This window comes from Nomascus leucogenys, chromosome 16, assembly GCF_006542625.1.
Source record: "Nomascus leucogenys isolate Asia chromosome 16, Asia_NLE_v1, whole genome shotgun sequence".
Taxonomy (NCBI): domain Eukaryota; kingdom Metazoa; phylum Chordata; class Mammalia; order Primates; family Hylobatidae; genus Nomascus; species Nomascus leucogenys.
Genome location: NC_044396.1, coordinates 80,750,368 through 80,764,148, shown reverse-complemented (window position 1 = coordinate 80,764,148; position 13,781 = coordinate 80,750,368). Strand labels below are relative to the sequence as shown.

The 13,781-nt window shown below is 35.8% G+C and overlaps 1 pseudogene across 1 annotated transcript; it reads left to right on the top strand.

Moving 5' to 3' along the window:
* Positions 1 to 12,294: 12,294 nt before the first annotated feature.
* Positions 12,295 to 12,768, top strand: LOC100590007 (annotated as a pseudogene). The gene has a single exon (XR_179562.3). The product of XR_179562.3 is annotated as a mitochondrial import inner membrane translocase subunit TIM14-like (transcript).
* The last annotated feature ends 1,013 nt before the right edge of the window (positions 12,769 to 13,781 follow it).

Below are 13,781 nucleotides of genomic sequence, written 5' to 3'. Positions count from 1 at the left end.
ATTGACACCCTAACATCACAATTAAAAGAACTAGAAAAGCAAGAGCAAACACACAGAAGGCAGGAAATAACTAAAATCAGAGCAGAACTGAAGGAAATAGACACACAAAAAAACCCTTCAAAAAAATCAATGAATCCAAGAGCTGGTTTTTTGAAAAGATCAACAAAATTGATAGACCACTAGCAAGACTAATAAAGAAGAAAAGAGAGAAGAATCAAATAGATGCAATAAAAAATAATACAGGAGATATCACCACTGATCCCACAGAAATACAAACTACCATCAGCGAATACTACAAACACCTCTATGCAAATAAACTAGAAAATCTAGAAGAAATGGATAAATTCCTCGACACATACATCCTCCCAAGACTAAACCAGGAAGAAGTTGCATCTCTGAATAGACCAATAACAGGCTCTGTATTTGTGGCAATAATCAATAGCTTACCAACAAAAAAGATTCCAGGACCAGATGGATTCACAGCAGAATTCTACCAGAGGTACAAGGAGGAACTGGTACCATTCCTTCTGAAACTATTCCAATCAATAGAAAAAGAGGAAATCCTCCCTAACTCATTTTATGAGGCCAGCATCATCCTGATACCAAAGCCGGGCAGAGACACAACCAAAAAAGAGAATTTTAGACCAATATCCCTGATGAACATTGATGCAAAAATCCTCAATAAAATACTGGCAAACCAAATCCAGCGGCATATCAAAAAGCTTATCCACCATGATCAAGTGGGCTTTATCCCTGGGATGCAAGGCTGGTTCAACAGACACAAATCAATAAATGTAATCTAGCATATAAACAGAACCAAAGACAAAAACCTCATGATTATCTCAATAGATGCAGAAAAGTCCTTGACAAAATTCAACAACCTTTCATGCTAAAAACTCTCAATAAATTAGGTATTGATGGAATGTATCTCAATATAATAAGAGCTATTTATGACAAACCCACAGCCAACATCATACTGAATGGGCAAAAACTACAAGCATTCCCTTTGAAAACTGGCACAAGACAGGGATGCCCTCTCTCACCACTCCTATTCAACATAGTGTTGGAATTTCTTGCCAGGGCAATTAGGCAGGAGAAGGAAATAAAGCATATTCAATTAGGAAAAGAGGAGGTCAAATTGTCCCTGTTTGCAGATGACATGACTGTATATCTAGAAAACCCCACTGTCTAAGCCCATAATCCCTTTAAGCTAACTTCAGTAAAGTCTCAGGATACAAAATCAATGTACAAAAATCACAAGCATTCTTATACACCAATAACAGACAGACAGCCAAATCATGAGTGAACTCCCATTCATAATTGCTTCACAGAGAATAAAATACCTAGGAATCCAACTTACAAGGGATGTGAAGGACCTCTTCAAGGAGAACTACAAACCACTGCTCAATGAAATAAGAGGATACAAACAAATGGAAGAACATTCCATGCTCAGGGGTAGGAAGAATCAATATCGTGAAAATGGCCATACTGCCCAAGGTAATTTATAGATTCAATGCCATCCCCATCAAGCTACAATGCCATCCCCATCAAGCTACCAATGCCATCCCCATCAAGCTACCAATTTCTTCACAGAATTGGAAAAAACTACTTTAAAGTTCATATGGAACCAAAAAAGAGCCCACATCACCAAGTCAATCCTTAGCCAAAAGAACAAAGCCAGAGGCATGACGCTACCTGACTTCAAACTATACTACAAGACTACAGTAACCAAAACAGCATGGTACTGGTACCAAAACAGAGATATAGATCAATGGAACGGAACAGAGCCCTCAGAAATAATGCTGCAAATCTACAACTATCTGATATTTGACAAATCTGACAAAAACAAGCAATGGGGAAAGGATTCCCTATTTAATAAATGGTGCTGAGAAAACTGGCCAGCCATATGTACAAAGCTGAAACTGGATCCCTTCCTTACACCTTATACAAAAATTAATTCAAGATGGATTAAAGACTTACATGTTAGACCTAAAACCATAAAAACCCTAGAAGAAAACCTAGGCAATACCATTCAGGACATAGGCATGGGCAAGGACTTCATGTCTAAAACACCAAAAGCAATGACAACAAAAGCCAAAATTGACAAATGGGATCTAATTAAACTAAAGAGCTTCTGCACAGCAAAAGAAACTACCATCAGAGTGAACAGGCAACTTACAGAATGGGAGAAAATTTCTGCAACCTACTCATCTGACAAAGGGCTAATATCCAGAATCTACAATGAACTCAAACAAATTTACAAGAAAAAAACAAACAACCCCATCAACAAGTGGGTGAAGGATATGAACAGACACTTCTCAAAAGAAGACATTTATGCAGCCAAAAAACACATGAAAAAATGCTCATCATCACTGGCCATCAGAGAAATGCAAATCAAAACCACAGTGAGATACCATCTCACACCAGTTAGAATGGCCATCATTAAAAAGTCAGGAAACAACAGGTGCTGGAGAGGATGTGGAGAAATAGGAACACTTTTACACTGTTGGTGGGACTGTAAACTAGTTCAACCATTGTGGAAGTCAGTGTGGCAATTCCTCAGGGATCTAGAACTAGAAATACCATTTGACCCAGCCATCCCATTACTGGGTATATACCCAAAGGACTATAAATCATGCTGCTATAAAGACACATGCACACGTATGTTTATTGTGGCACTATTCACAATAGCAAAGACTTGGAACCAACCCAAATGTCCAACAACGATAGACTGGATTAAGAAAATGTGGCACATATACACCATGGAATACTATGCAGCCATAAAAAAATGATGCGTTCATGTCCTTTTTAGGAACATGGATGAAACTAGAAATCATCATTCTCAGCAAACTATCCCAAGGAGAAAAAACCCAACATCGCATGTTCACACTCATAGGTGGGAATTGAACAATGAGAACACATGGACACAGGAAGGGGAACATCACACACTGGGGACTGTTGTGTGGTGGGGGGAGGGGGGAGGGATAGCATTAGGAGATATACCTAATGCTAAATGACGAGTTCATCGGTGCAGTACACCAACATGGCACCTGTATACATATGTAACAAACCTGCACATTGTGCACATGTACCCTAAAACTTAAAGTACAATAATAATAAAATAAAAAAATAGGTAAAAAATATTTTAGTGTCATGATTCCTGGTATACGATCTTTACTCTCTTTAAAATAGTGAATAGAGCGAGACTCCGTCTCAAAAAAAAAAAAAATAGTGAATAGAATTTTCAGTGGGTTTATACTCCTGTATTTTTGGAAGGATTTACTGACAGTCCTTTTACACATAATGTCATTATACTATTTTTAATGAAAGCTTCAGCAAAAGACATTGCCATATTTTTCTCTGAGTACTCACCTGTTAACAAAGCAGATAAAATCAAATTGAAACAGTAAGAATCCTTAGTCTCAGCTGGGTAATTTGTAACTTGGAAAACCTCAATCCTGAGGTATTCTTAGATATTAAAGTTTTGAGGCATGTTCTCATTGTCACTGTGTGAAATAGATTGGGAAAAGCTGATACTGGCCGAACACCAGGGGAACAAATTAATAACAATGAATGTAGGTAGATTCTGGATATATTTTCAAGGTAGAACACATAGAATTTACTACTTGATCAAATATATATTGAGAGAAAAACGTTAAGGCTTTGGACCCAGCAGTTGAAGAATGAATAAAATTTTTAAAAAACAGAGCAGAAATAATCTCAACCCAAAGCACCTAAGATGAGAACTAGTTTTGTTTTTGTATTTTTTCCACCAATGACCAGATGTGACCAGTAAAAAGAATGTGGAGGAGGGTCAGACAGTTACCAGAGTGTTACAGTTAATATGAGTGTCAACTTGATTGGATTGAGGGATACAAAGTATTGATCCTGGGTGTGTCTGTGAGGGTGTTGCCAAAAGAGATTAACATTTGAGTTAGTGGGCTGGGGAAGGCAAGTCTACCCTTAATCTGGTGGGCACAATCTAATCAGCTGCCAGTGAATGTAAATAAAGCAGGCAGAAAAACGTGGCAAGGCGAGACTGGCCTAGCCTCCCAGCCTGCATCTTTCTCCTGTGCTGGATGCTTCTTGCCCTCAAATATTGGGCTTCAAGTTCTTCAGTTTTGGGACTCCGACTGGCTCTCCTTGCTCCTCAGCATGCAGACAGCCTACTGTGAGACCTTCTGATCGTGAAGGTTAATCTTAATAAACTCCCCTATCTATTGATCTATCGATCGATCTATCTATCTATCTATCTATCTATCATCTATCTATCTGTACATCCATCCATCCATCCTATTAGTTCTGTCCCTCTAGAGAACCCCGACTAATACACAGAGTAAGTAGTGTGGGAATTTCGTCTTAGAGTACTTGAGCATGTTGTTTTCCTAATGCTATTTAAAGTATTCAGTATAAGAAGAAAGTTGGTTTTCCACGATAACACTTCCAAAGAAATTGCTCTCCATAGAAAATGAAAAATTTGAATGGGGAAGACTTCCAGAATGGGTATGGAGGTCTAGAACAGAAGCAGGAAAGAGTGTAAAAAGTTTAACTCTTAACAAATGACAAAGATGTGGAGAAAAAATATGAAGGTAGATCTCATCCAAAGAGAATTTCATTAAGATGCTCCATTCCCAGAGAAAAGCCTATTATTTTACCAAATTATTCCTTTACCTGCTTGCCTACCTGATTTCCCTAAAATTAAATATGTCTATGGACAAATTCCATCCACTTAGAGTTTCAAGTTGTATCTTTCAATCAAAGAAGGAATCTGTAAGGGAAAGAGACCTTCGCAACTGTGAAAGAAATTCCAGCATATTATACTTCAAAAAAGTTGCGTTGCGGGACAGTGGGGCGGAGGGTGTGTTGGCTAGCCATTTTTACCAGAAACGTTAAAAAAAAAACCCAACAGCATGAAAGTAAAGGACCAACATAAAACTGACCCTGGGAAAGATATGGATAACTCAGGGAGAATGAAAAATGAAAATAATAATAATGATAAGATTATTAGAGTAAAAAGACTTAAGTCGATAGTGTAGTCACATAATAGTATGGATAACTATTTCTTGAAAATTAGATATTTGATTGCCAAAAGTTTAATTTAGCTTAAAATTTTATCCATAAAATACGCATGACAAAAAACATATTAGCAAAAAGGTAGCAAAAATGAAGAAAATGTTGCAGAAACTAGGGCAAAAACCCAAAGAAATATAAAATAAGAGCAAAACATGTAAAGTTATAGGGGGTATACCCGAGAGAATCAAAATCTACCTAAACGAAACTTTAAAAATAAAATACCAAGGTCATAGGATCTTTTGAGGCCAGCTGGCAACATAGCAAAGCCCCATCTCTACAAAAAAATCTTTAAAATGTAGTCAGGTGTGATGGTATGTGCTTGTAGTCCCAGCTACTCCAGAGGCTGAGACAGGAAGATTGCTTGAGCCCAGGAGTTCGAGGCTGCAGTGAGCAATAATCACACCACTGTACTCCAGCTTGGGCAATAGAGTGAGGCTGTCTCAAAAACCAAAAATCAAAGTAAATAAATAGACACAATGGAGGGAGAAGATAATCAGCAAATTATTAGAACATTTTCCTCAATTGAATAAAGACTTACTTCTCCTGATTGGCAAGAAAACTAAAAATAGGAAAAAGAAAATAAAGAAAGAAAAGAAATGCCTAAACACATGCTACTCATTTTTCAGAACACTGCAGAAAAAATAGAAAAATCCGTTTTTCCTGAAAGAAGAAAATAAAAAACTTTCACTAAATCAGACTTATATCATATCTCAGCAATGACACTGGCTATTAGAAGCAAACCCCTTACTGCATTAAAGACATATCTAGAAATGCAAGAACTCAGAAATAATAACACCCATGTACTGAATCTGAAAAAATTATCTAAGGATGTATTTGAACAAAACAACAACGAAAAAGATGACATGAGATAAGAAATTGTGGCCAGGCACGGTAGCTCATGCCTGTAATCCCAGCACTCTGGGAGGCCTAGGCGGGTAGATCACTTGAGGTCATGAGTTTGAGACCAGCCTGACCAACATGGTGAAACGCTGTGTCTACTAAAAATACAAAAATTAGTTGGGCATGGGTGTGGGTGGCTGTAACGCCAGTTACTTAGGAGGCTGAAGCAGGAGGATCGCTTGAACCCAGGTGGCCAAGGTTGCAGTGAGCTGAGATAGCACCACTGCACTCCAGCCTCAGTGACAGAGCAAGACTCTGTCTCAAAAAAAGAAATTGTGGCAGCTGGTTGTAGCAGCTGATATTAGGAGAATAAAGGAAGCTAAAATACAATTATAGAAATTTAACAAATTCTTAAGAGTTGTAACACTCATTTGAGAAGCACATGGCTAATTTAGCAGCATATGGTAACATTTATTTCTCTTTAGGTCAATCACCCCCTTTGGCTCTGCACGATATTTGCATAACTATATTATTATAATTAATTTTATTGACTTAAACATTTTAGACCCAACTTATAGACAAAGAAAAAAAGCACTTTAATATCTTGATGTCTCTATTTATTGCTGGTAGACTTTGGGAACTTCACAGTAAAACAGATGATAATGTTTTCTTTTATTTAATTGCATTTGCTATTTGATGCAAACTGGGCTTTACACATTGTGGCAGAAAATATTACATAAGGAAGCCAAAATTAGTACAGGAAAGATAAAAGCTATTGTGTATATTTTGTAAAGTAGGTATGAAAGAATAATTAACATGGACTCCGAGTATTGCCTGTAAGTTAATGATAATTATGAAATTTACAAAAACAGTTGGAGTGACTCATCTGATTGTGAAATTGAGAATCACTTGGGCTTGCTTTGGTAACTAACGTCTTACATTGCCCATGCTGAGGACTACCAAAGGCCAGGTAGATAAATCTACCCAATTCTGGAGTCCATTAAACAGGCCCATTTGGTTTTCATACCAAGCAAAAAGGTGACCTCCAACTGCCAAAATTATTCAGATACCAGATGAAAAAGAGGTGCTTAATATGCCTCCTCCAAGAGGCATATCTTGCACATTGAGAACATTGAGGAATGAATAAGTAAAACAGTAGAAATTGGAAGAACACAATTTCACAAAGAGAAGCTTTTGGAGTGTCTAGGCAGTGTTGGCTGCAAACCTTGGACTTTGTGATGGCAGAGCATTTGGGGCCTGACTGTTTAATTGGGGAGCTTTTATCAATCCAAGGTTTTAAACGCTGCAGCTGGGCAAGAAGCTTTAAGCCAGCATGCTTTATTTATAGTTTGGAGGGTGACTGTAATTTGTGGTGGTTTTTCTTCCTGAGGCAAGAGGATTCTTATAGTGAGACAATAATCTAAGCAAAAGTCAAGACTTAAGCAAAGGTTCTCAAAATCTGGGAAAGTCTATGAGTGACCCTGGCAAATTCATGTGTGGAAAAGTAGAGATGCAGCCGTGGCAAATATTAGACTATAGGCAGCAAGCATTCATTTTCTCAACCCATGCTGACCTTGTAAAAGGTCCATATCTGCAGGCCTCTGCCAAGGTGACAGCCTCGGGGTGCAGGCCATTGTAGCTGAATATGCAGGCATATTTCTTCTTAAAAAGGAATGTTAAGGCAAAGATTCAAAAATACGAGAAAGACTTTTTGAAAGCTTTATGGGCAATGGTGGTCAAAAACATATTTACAACTATTCAAGCTCAAGGAAGCTAAGCTCAATGTGTACTCCAGAGCACTAGTGAAATCCTGGCCTTAAATTGTCAGTGTCAGGCCAAAGTGTATAGCCCTGTGTGCACTGCCTCTAGTGCCATGTTGGACTCATGGACAAGGAAGGCTCTTTGGAGGTGCAACCCTTGGATCCCTGAGTATTGTCTACATACTCAACAAATGTTCCCTCTCCATTATGAGGCTTCTAGTTAACTCTAGTTTATTAAGGACATATGAGGGAGAAAACTTCCTGGTGATCAGATATCTTAAGCCAAAACAATTCCATATCAAATGATTATAGAAAGAGTTAATAAGGCACAAGACCAAAATTTTCTGTCCATAGGTTAATTTTGATGCTGTTTTGCACTCATTTCGGGACCATAAAGTGAGAAATACAAGGTTCAAGTAAGAAATGGACATTAAGAGCTTAAATTGTTTTCCGAGAAAAAGTAATTTAATATGGAGAATGCATGCAGGAAATTTATCAGAAGATACCCTTATAAGGAAGTATGGAAGACAGAAGAGAGCATTGGTTGAAAACGAGTCATGATATGGTAGCAACTGAGGATCTCTGCAGGTCCTACAGAAATCTCTGAAACTAGAATGGCCTTTCAGAGTTGTCTCAAATTACAGCAAGAAAACAGGACTTTGTATCCCTACATGAGTCAGTCATTGTCTGAGCCACAGCCTCCTGGGAGGGCTGTGGGCTTTAGTGAAGTAGATCCTGTTAGCCAAGAAATAGTCCCAGTGCAGACTCAGCTGTCAGTCATCAGCAACTGAAGACATGGCTTTGTTGGCACTACAAGGGATCTAGGTTAAACACCAGGGTATCAACTAGAAATAAATTATGTACAGGTTGATTTTCTTCTAAAATAGGTGAATGCATAATGCCAAAATATTGCTGGAAGATTTCTCTCAATTGAGTTTAAACTCATAAGTCATTCATTCAAGAAATATGGCACAAACTGCCTAGCATTATGGTAAGACCATACCAGGTTTTTCCCTTTCACTCACATATCACTGAGTTTCTGCTATGCTTTTTGGCAATGGTAAATATTGTGTTCTGGGAACATAATTTTGCCAGTGATAATTGCTTTAGGGGGCTGAAGATTAGATTGTTTTTCAAATTTTCTGTGTGTGGCCCAGGGAACATCTGTATATATGAAGCAGAAGGTTATCTCCAATATTTTGCTGACTAAAAAATCTTGTATGTTATATTAACTCTTCAGACTCTTAGAAATCTACAGTGTCAGTGGACTTTCATTTTCAGGAAAATTGAATGGAAATACTTTTTCTCTATTACTTGTGCTAAGTAAAACTAAAACTCTGGATATCGTAAATAAAGCAAGCATAAGAAGACTCTGAGCAGACCAACTAGAAACCTCAGATCCTGAGGAATGACAAGGTGGTAAGTTAGCTAGGTTTTGTTTTTGCCTCATATATACCACACTTAGGAGTAGAGAAGCCATCAAACTAGAAATACCAATGGGCACAGAATATTTTTTACAAGAGCTTCAACAAAAGCCTGATCTCTCTAGCCAAGGATGAGGAAAGGGGCCAGTTAGTGAGACAAAAAACTTTTAGACAATAACAACCCTACTCAAGCACAATACTGCAGATGACCTAGCCTTATTCCAAGTCGTGAAAGCAAAGACTGAGTGGTGAGCCTAGACTTAGCAAAGGCTGAGGGGTGAGCCTCATGAGGATGTAACAAAGTGCCTCAATACCCCTGCTGGGGTGGTGTCAAGAAAGTCAAGTAAAGAAATTGAACTTTTATTCAAGCAAGACAATAACAAGGCCACTCTTTACCTGTAGACCATGTAGAAAGCTTGACTTTTACCTCTGGCTGGCAGCAATAAGGTACCCCTAATTTCCTTACTGAGATGGTGTCAGAAAAGTCTTTGTGAAGAGTCAAGATGTTCATAATCTTTCAGCAGTAATGGGACCATCCTCATTAGAGTGTCAGTGGAGACTCTTTTGGGAGTCAAAAGTCTCACCACAGCTCAACAGTAGGCCAAGTGGGAAATTTGGTCTTCTGCCTTTACCTGACAGTAATGAGGAATTGTCTCCTTCTTCTAATGCCAGAGTGATATCAGAAAAAAGCCAGTTAAGACAGAAGATTTAAATAAGAGATCCATAATCTTATAGAACAATTAAAAAATGCAAAGCTTTCCATTGAAAATGAGTCATTTTAACAAGAACCAGAAAGATCTAAATTAAAAAGGCAGTAAATAGATTCCAACACAGAGATGTCAGATATGTTAGAAATATCTGACAAATATTTTAAAGCAGCCATAATAAAATTGTTTCAACAAGCACTACAAACACACTAGAAACAAATTTTATAACATAGAAAACCTCAGAAAAGAATTAGAAAGTCTTAGCAAACAAAGAAGATGCAAATAAGAACCAGATTAAAAATTTAGTTCTCAAAAAATATAATAACACATACAAAGTTCAGTGGATGACCACAACAGCAGAATACAGGTGGCATAAATCAATATGATTTAATTAACATTTATATAACAGTCTACACAGCAAGAGTGGAATACAATTTTTTTTCAAGGAACCCCAAAATATACAACAAGATAAGACTATAGCCTTGGCCATAAGCAAACCTTGACAATTTTTTAAATGATTATTATATTATATATAGCATACATTGTCTAGTACAATGGAAATTAGAAATCGATAAGCAAACTGGAAAACTGAAAAATGGAAACTAACCAATCTGACGAGAGAGAAAGTAGATTAAACAATAGAAAAAAAAAAAAAACCTCAGGAGACCTGTGGAGAGAAAGCAGAAGATGTAACATTTGTGTCAGCAGAGTTGTAGAAGAAAAAGAGTAGAAGCTGAAAAAGCCCTTAAATAAATAATGGCTGAGAACATTTTAAATTTGGTAGGAAACATAAACCAAGAGATTCCATGAAAAAGAATTTGTCACCTGGAGACCTACACTGTAAGCATGACTAAAGGAAATTTTCTAAACAGAAAGCAGGAAGAAAGAACACAGTAAGGAAACACATGGGCGAGTTCAACAGGTTTTCCTTCTCTTCTTGGGTCTTCTAAATTATGTTTGATAGTTGAAGTAGAGGGTATAGCGCTGTCTAAATTGATTCTCAATTTGCGTAGGTAAATATTTAAGATGACTATAATATAAATGTGAGAAGGTAAAGGGACATAAAAGGAGATAAGCTTTCTATATTTGACTAAAACTCCTAAAATGATGACATCAGTAGACTATGATAATTTATGTCATATAAACTTAATATTCAGAACAACCACTATAAAAGCCATATAAAGATACTGAAAAATATTATAAATAAATCAAAATGAGATCCTATAAAGTGTTCAAGTAAAAAAAAGAAGAGCAGGAGAAAGGAAACAAAAAGGAAAACCAGAAAACAAAACTATAAAATGCAGACTTAAGTACTAACATACCAATAAGTACATTAAATGTAAACTGCTTAAACATATCAATGAAAAGGGAGTGTTTGGCTGAGGGGATTAAAAATTATGAACAAACTATATGCTGTCTGCAAGACACTGACTTCACATATAACAATATAGACAAATTAAAAGTAAAATAGTGAAAAATAATTTATCATACAAACATTAATCTAAGGAGAGCAGAAAGGGCTATATTAATATTATAAAAAGTATACTGTAGAGCAAAGACAATGATCACAGACAGAGAAGAATAGTATAGATTGAGAAAAGAACATATAAGTCAAGAAGACATAGCAATCTGAAATATGCATGTACCAAACAACAGAGCTGCAAAATACATGAAGCAAAACTGATAGAACTCAAAAGAGAAACAGACAAATTTAGAGTTTTAGATATAGACTTCAATATCTTCTTTTTACTGATATAGAAAAACTCAATGCCACCAGCAGTCGATAGGATTTAATGAATACTTATGTAGCTTTCCACCTAGCAAGAGCTGAATATTATTTTTTTAAGGCCCCACAAATTATGTAACAAAATAGACCATACTCTTGGTCATAAAACAAACCTCAACAAATTTTTATAAAATGGAAATCACATACAGTATATTCTCTACTACAATGGAAATCAGAAATCAATAACCAAAAGGTAACAGCAAAATTGCCAAACAATTAAAAACTAAAGAACAGACTTCTAAATAATCCATGGGTCAAAGAGAAATTTTCAAAGGAAATAAAAAAATACATTGACCTGAAATAAAAATGACAATACAATATATCAAAATTTTTAGGACAGATAAAGCAGTGATAACAGAGACGTTTATAGCTCTAAATGCATAAGTTATGAAAAAAGAAAAGTCTCAAATAAAAACTAAGCCTCCACTTTAAGAACCTATGAAAGGAGCAAATCAAAATAAGTCCAAAGCAAGCAGAATAATAATGAATATAAGGGCAGAAATTAATGAAACTGAAATAATAAAAATATAGAAAAACATAATGAATTAAAGCTAATTATTTGAAAAAATAAGATAAACAAACCTCTATCAAGACTAACAAATAAAACAGAAAGGAGATGCAAATTACCAACACCAAAAAGAAAATCAAGTGATAGCAGTACATTCTCTGCAAATCTAAAAAAGAAAATAAGGAAATATTCAGCCGTGCTCCCGGTGGAAACAAGGGAGCCCAGCCGGAGCCATGGCCAGTACAGTGGTAGCAGTTGGACTGACCATTGCTGCTGCAGGATTTGCAGGCCGTTATGTTTTGCAAGCCATGAAGCATATGGAGCCTCAAGTAAAACAAGTTTTTCAAAGCCTACCAAAATCTGCCTTCAGTGGTGGCTATTATAGAGGTGGGTTTGAACCCAAAATGACAAAACGGGAAGCAGCATTAATACTAGGTGTAAGCCCTACTGCCAATAAAGGGAAAATAAGAGATGCTTATTGACGAATTATGCTTTTAAATCATCCTGACAAAGGAGGATCTCCTTATATAGCAGCCAAAATCAATGAAGCTAAAGATTTACTAGAAGGTCAAGCTAAAAAATGAAGTAAATGTATGATGAATTTTAAGTTCATATTAGTTTATGTATATGAGTACTAAGTTTTTATAATAAAATGCCTCAGAGCTACAATTTAAAATAAATAAATAAATAAATAAAAACTTAGATGAAAAGGACTAATTTATTGAAAAATGCCAGCTACCACAACCCAATAATTATAAAATAGATCATCAGAATATTTCTATAACTACTAAATAATTTAAATTCATAATTAAGCTCCCTCCTTTAATATCTCTGGACATAAATGGTTTACTAGAAAATTCTACCAAATATTCAGAAAAGATTAACACCAATTCTACATGATTTTCCTGAAAATGGTAGTGAGCACTTCTCAGTTAATTTTATGTAGCTAGTATTGCTCTGATATCAAAACCAGACAAAGATGAAACAAAAAAAACCTACTGACAAATCAATATTACTCATGAAACAAAAAAAAACTACTGACAAATCAATATTACTCATTTAGATGTAAAAAATCCTTAGCAAAAAATCCTTAGCAAAAAATCCTTAGCAAAAAATCCTTAGCAAAAAAATCCTTAGCAAAATATTAGCAAAAAATCCTTAGCAAAATATTAGCAAACAGAATTTAGCAATATGTAAAAATTATACACCATAACCAAGTGGGTTTTATTTCAGGAATGTAATGCTGGTTTGATATTTGAAAATTTATCAATGTAATCCACCTTATTAAAGCTAACAAAGAACACATGATTATATTAATGTATAAAAACATTTAACCATATTCAATACTCACTCACAATAAAAACCTTAGGAAAAATAAAATAGAGGAAAACTTCTTCAACTGTTAAAGAGCTTATGCAAAAAAACACTATAGCTAACATTATAATGACAAAAGCCTTAAGATCAGGAACAAAGTAAGGACGCCCACTGTCACTACTCTGATTCAAAATAGTGCTGGACATTCTACCCAGCGCAAAAGGCAAGTGAAGGAGATAAAATAAAAACAGAACAAATGGAAAAACAGAACTGTTATTTCTTGCAGAAGACAAGATTATCAACGTAGAAAAAAATTTAAAAACTATTTTAAAAACTCATACAAATATAATGAGCAGAACTTATAAATGA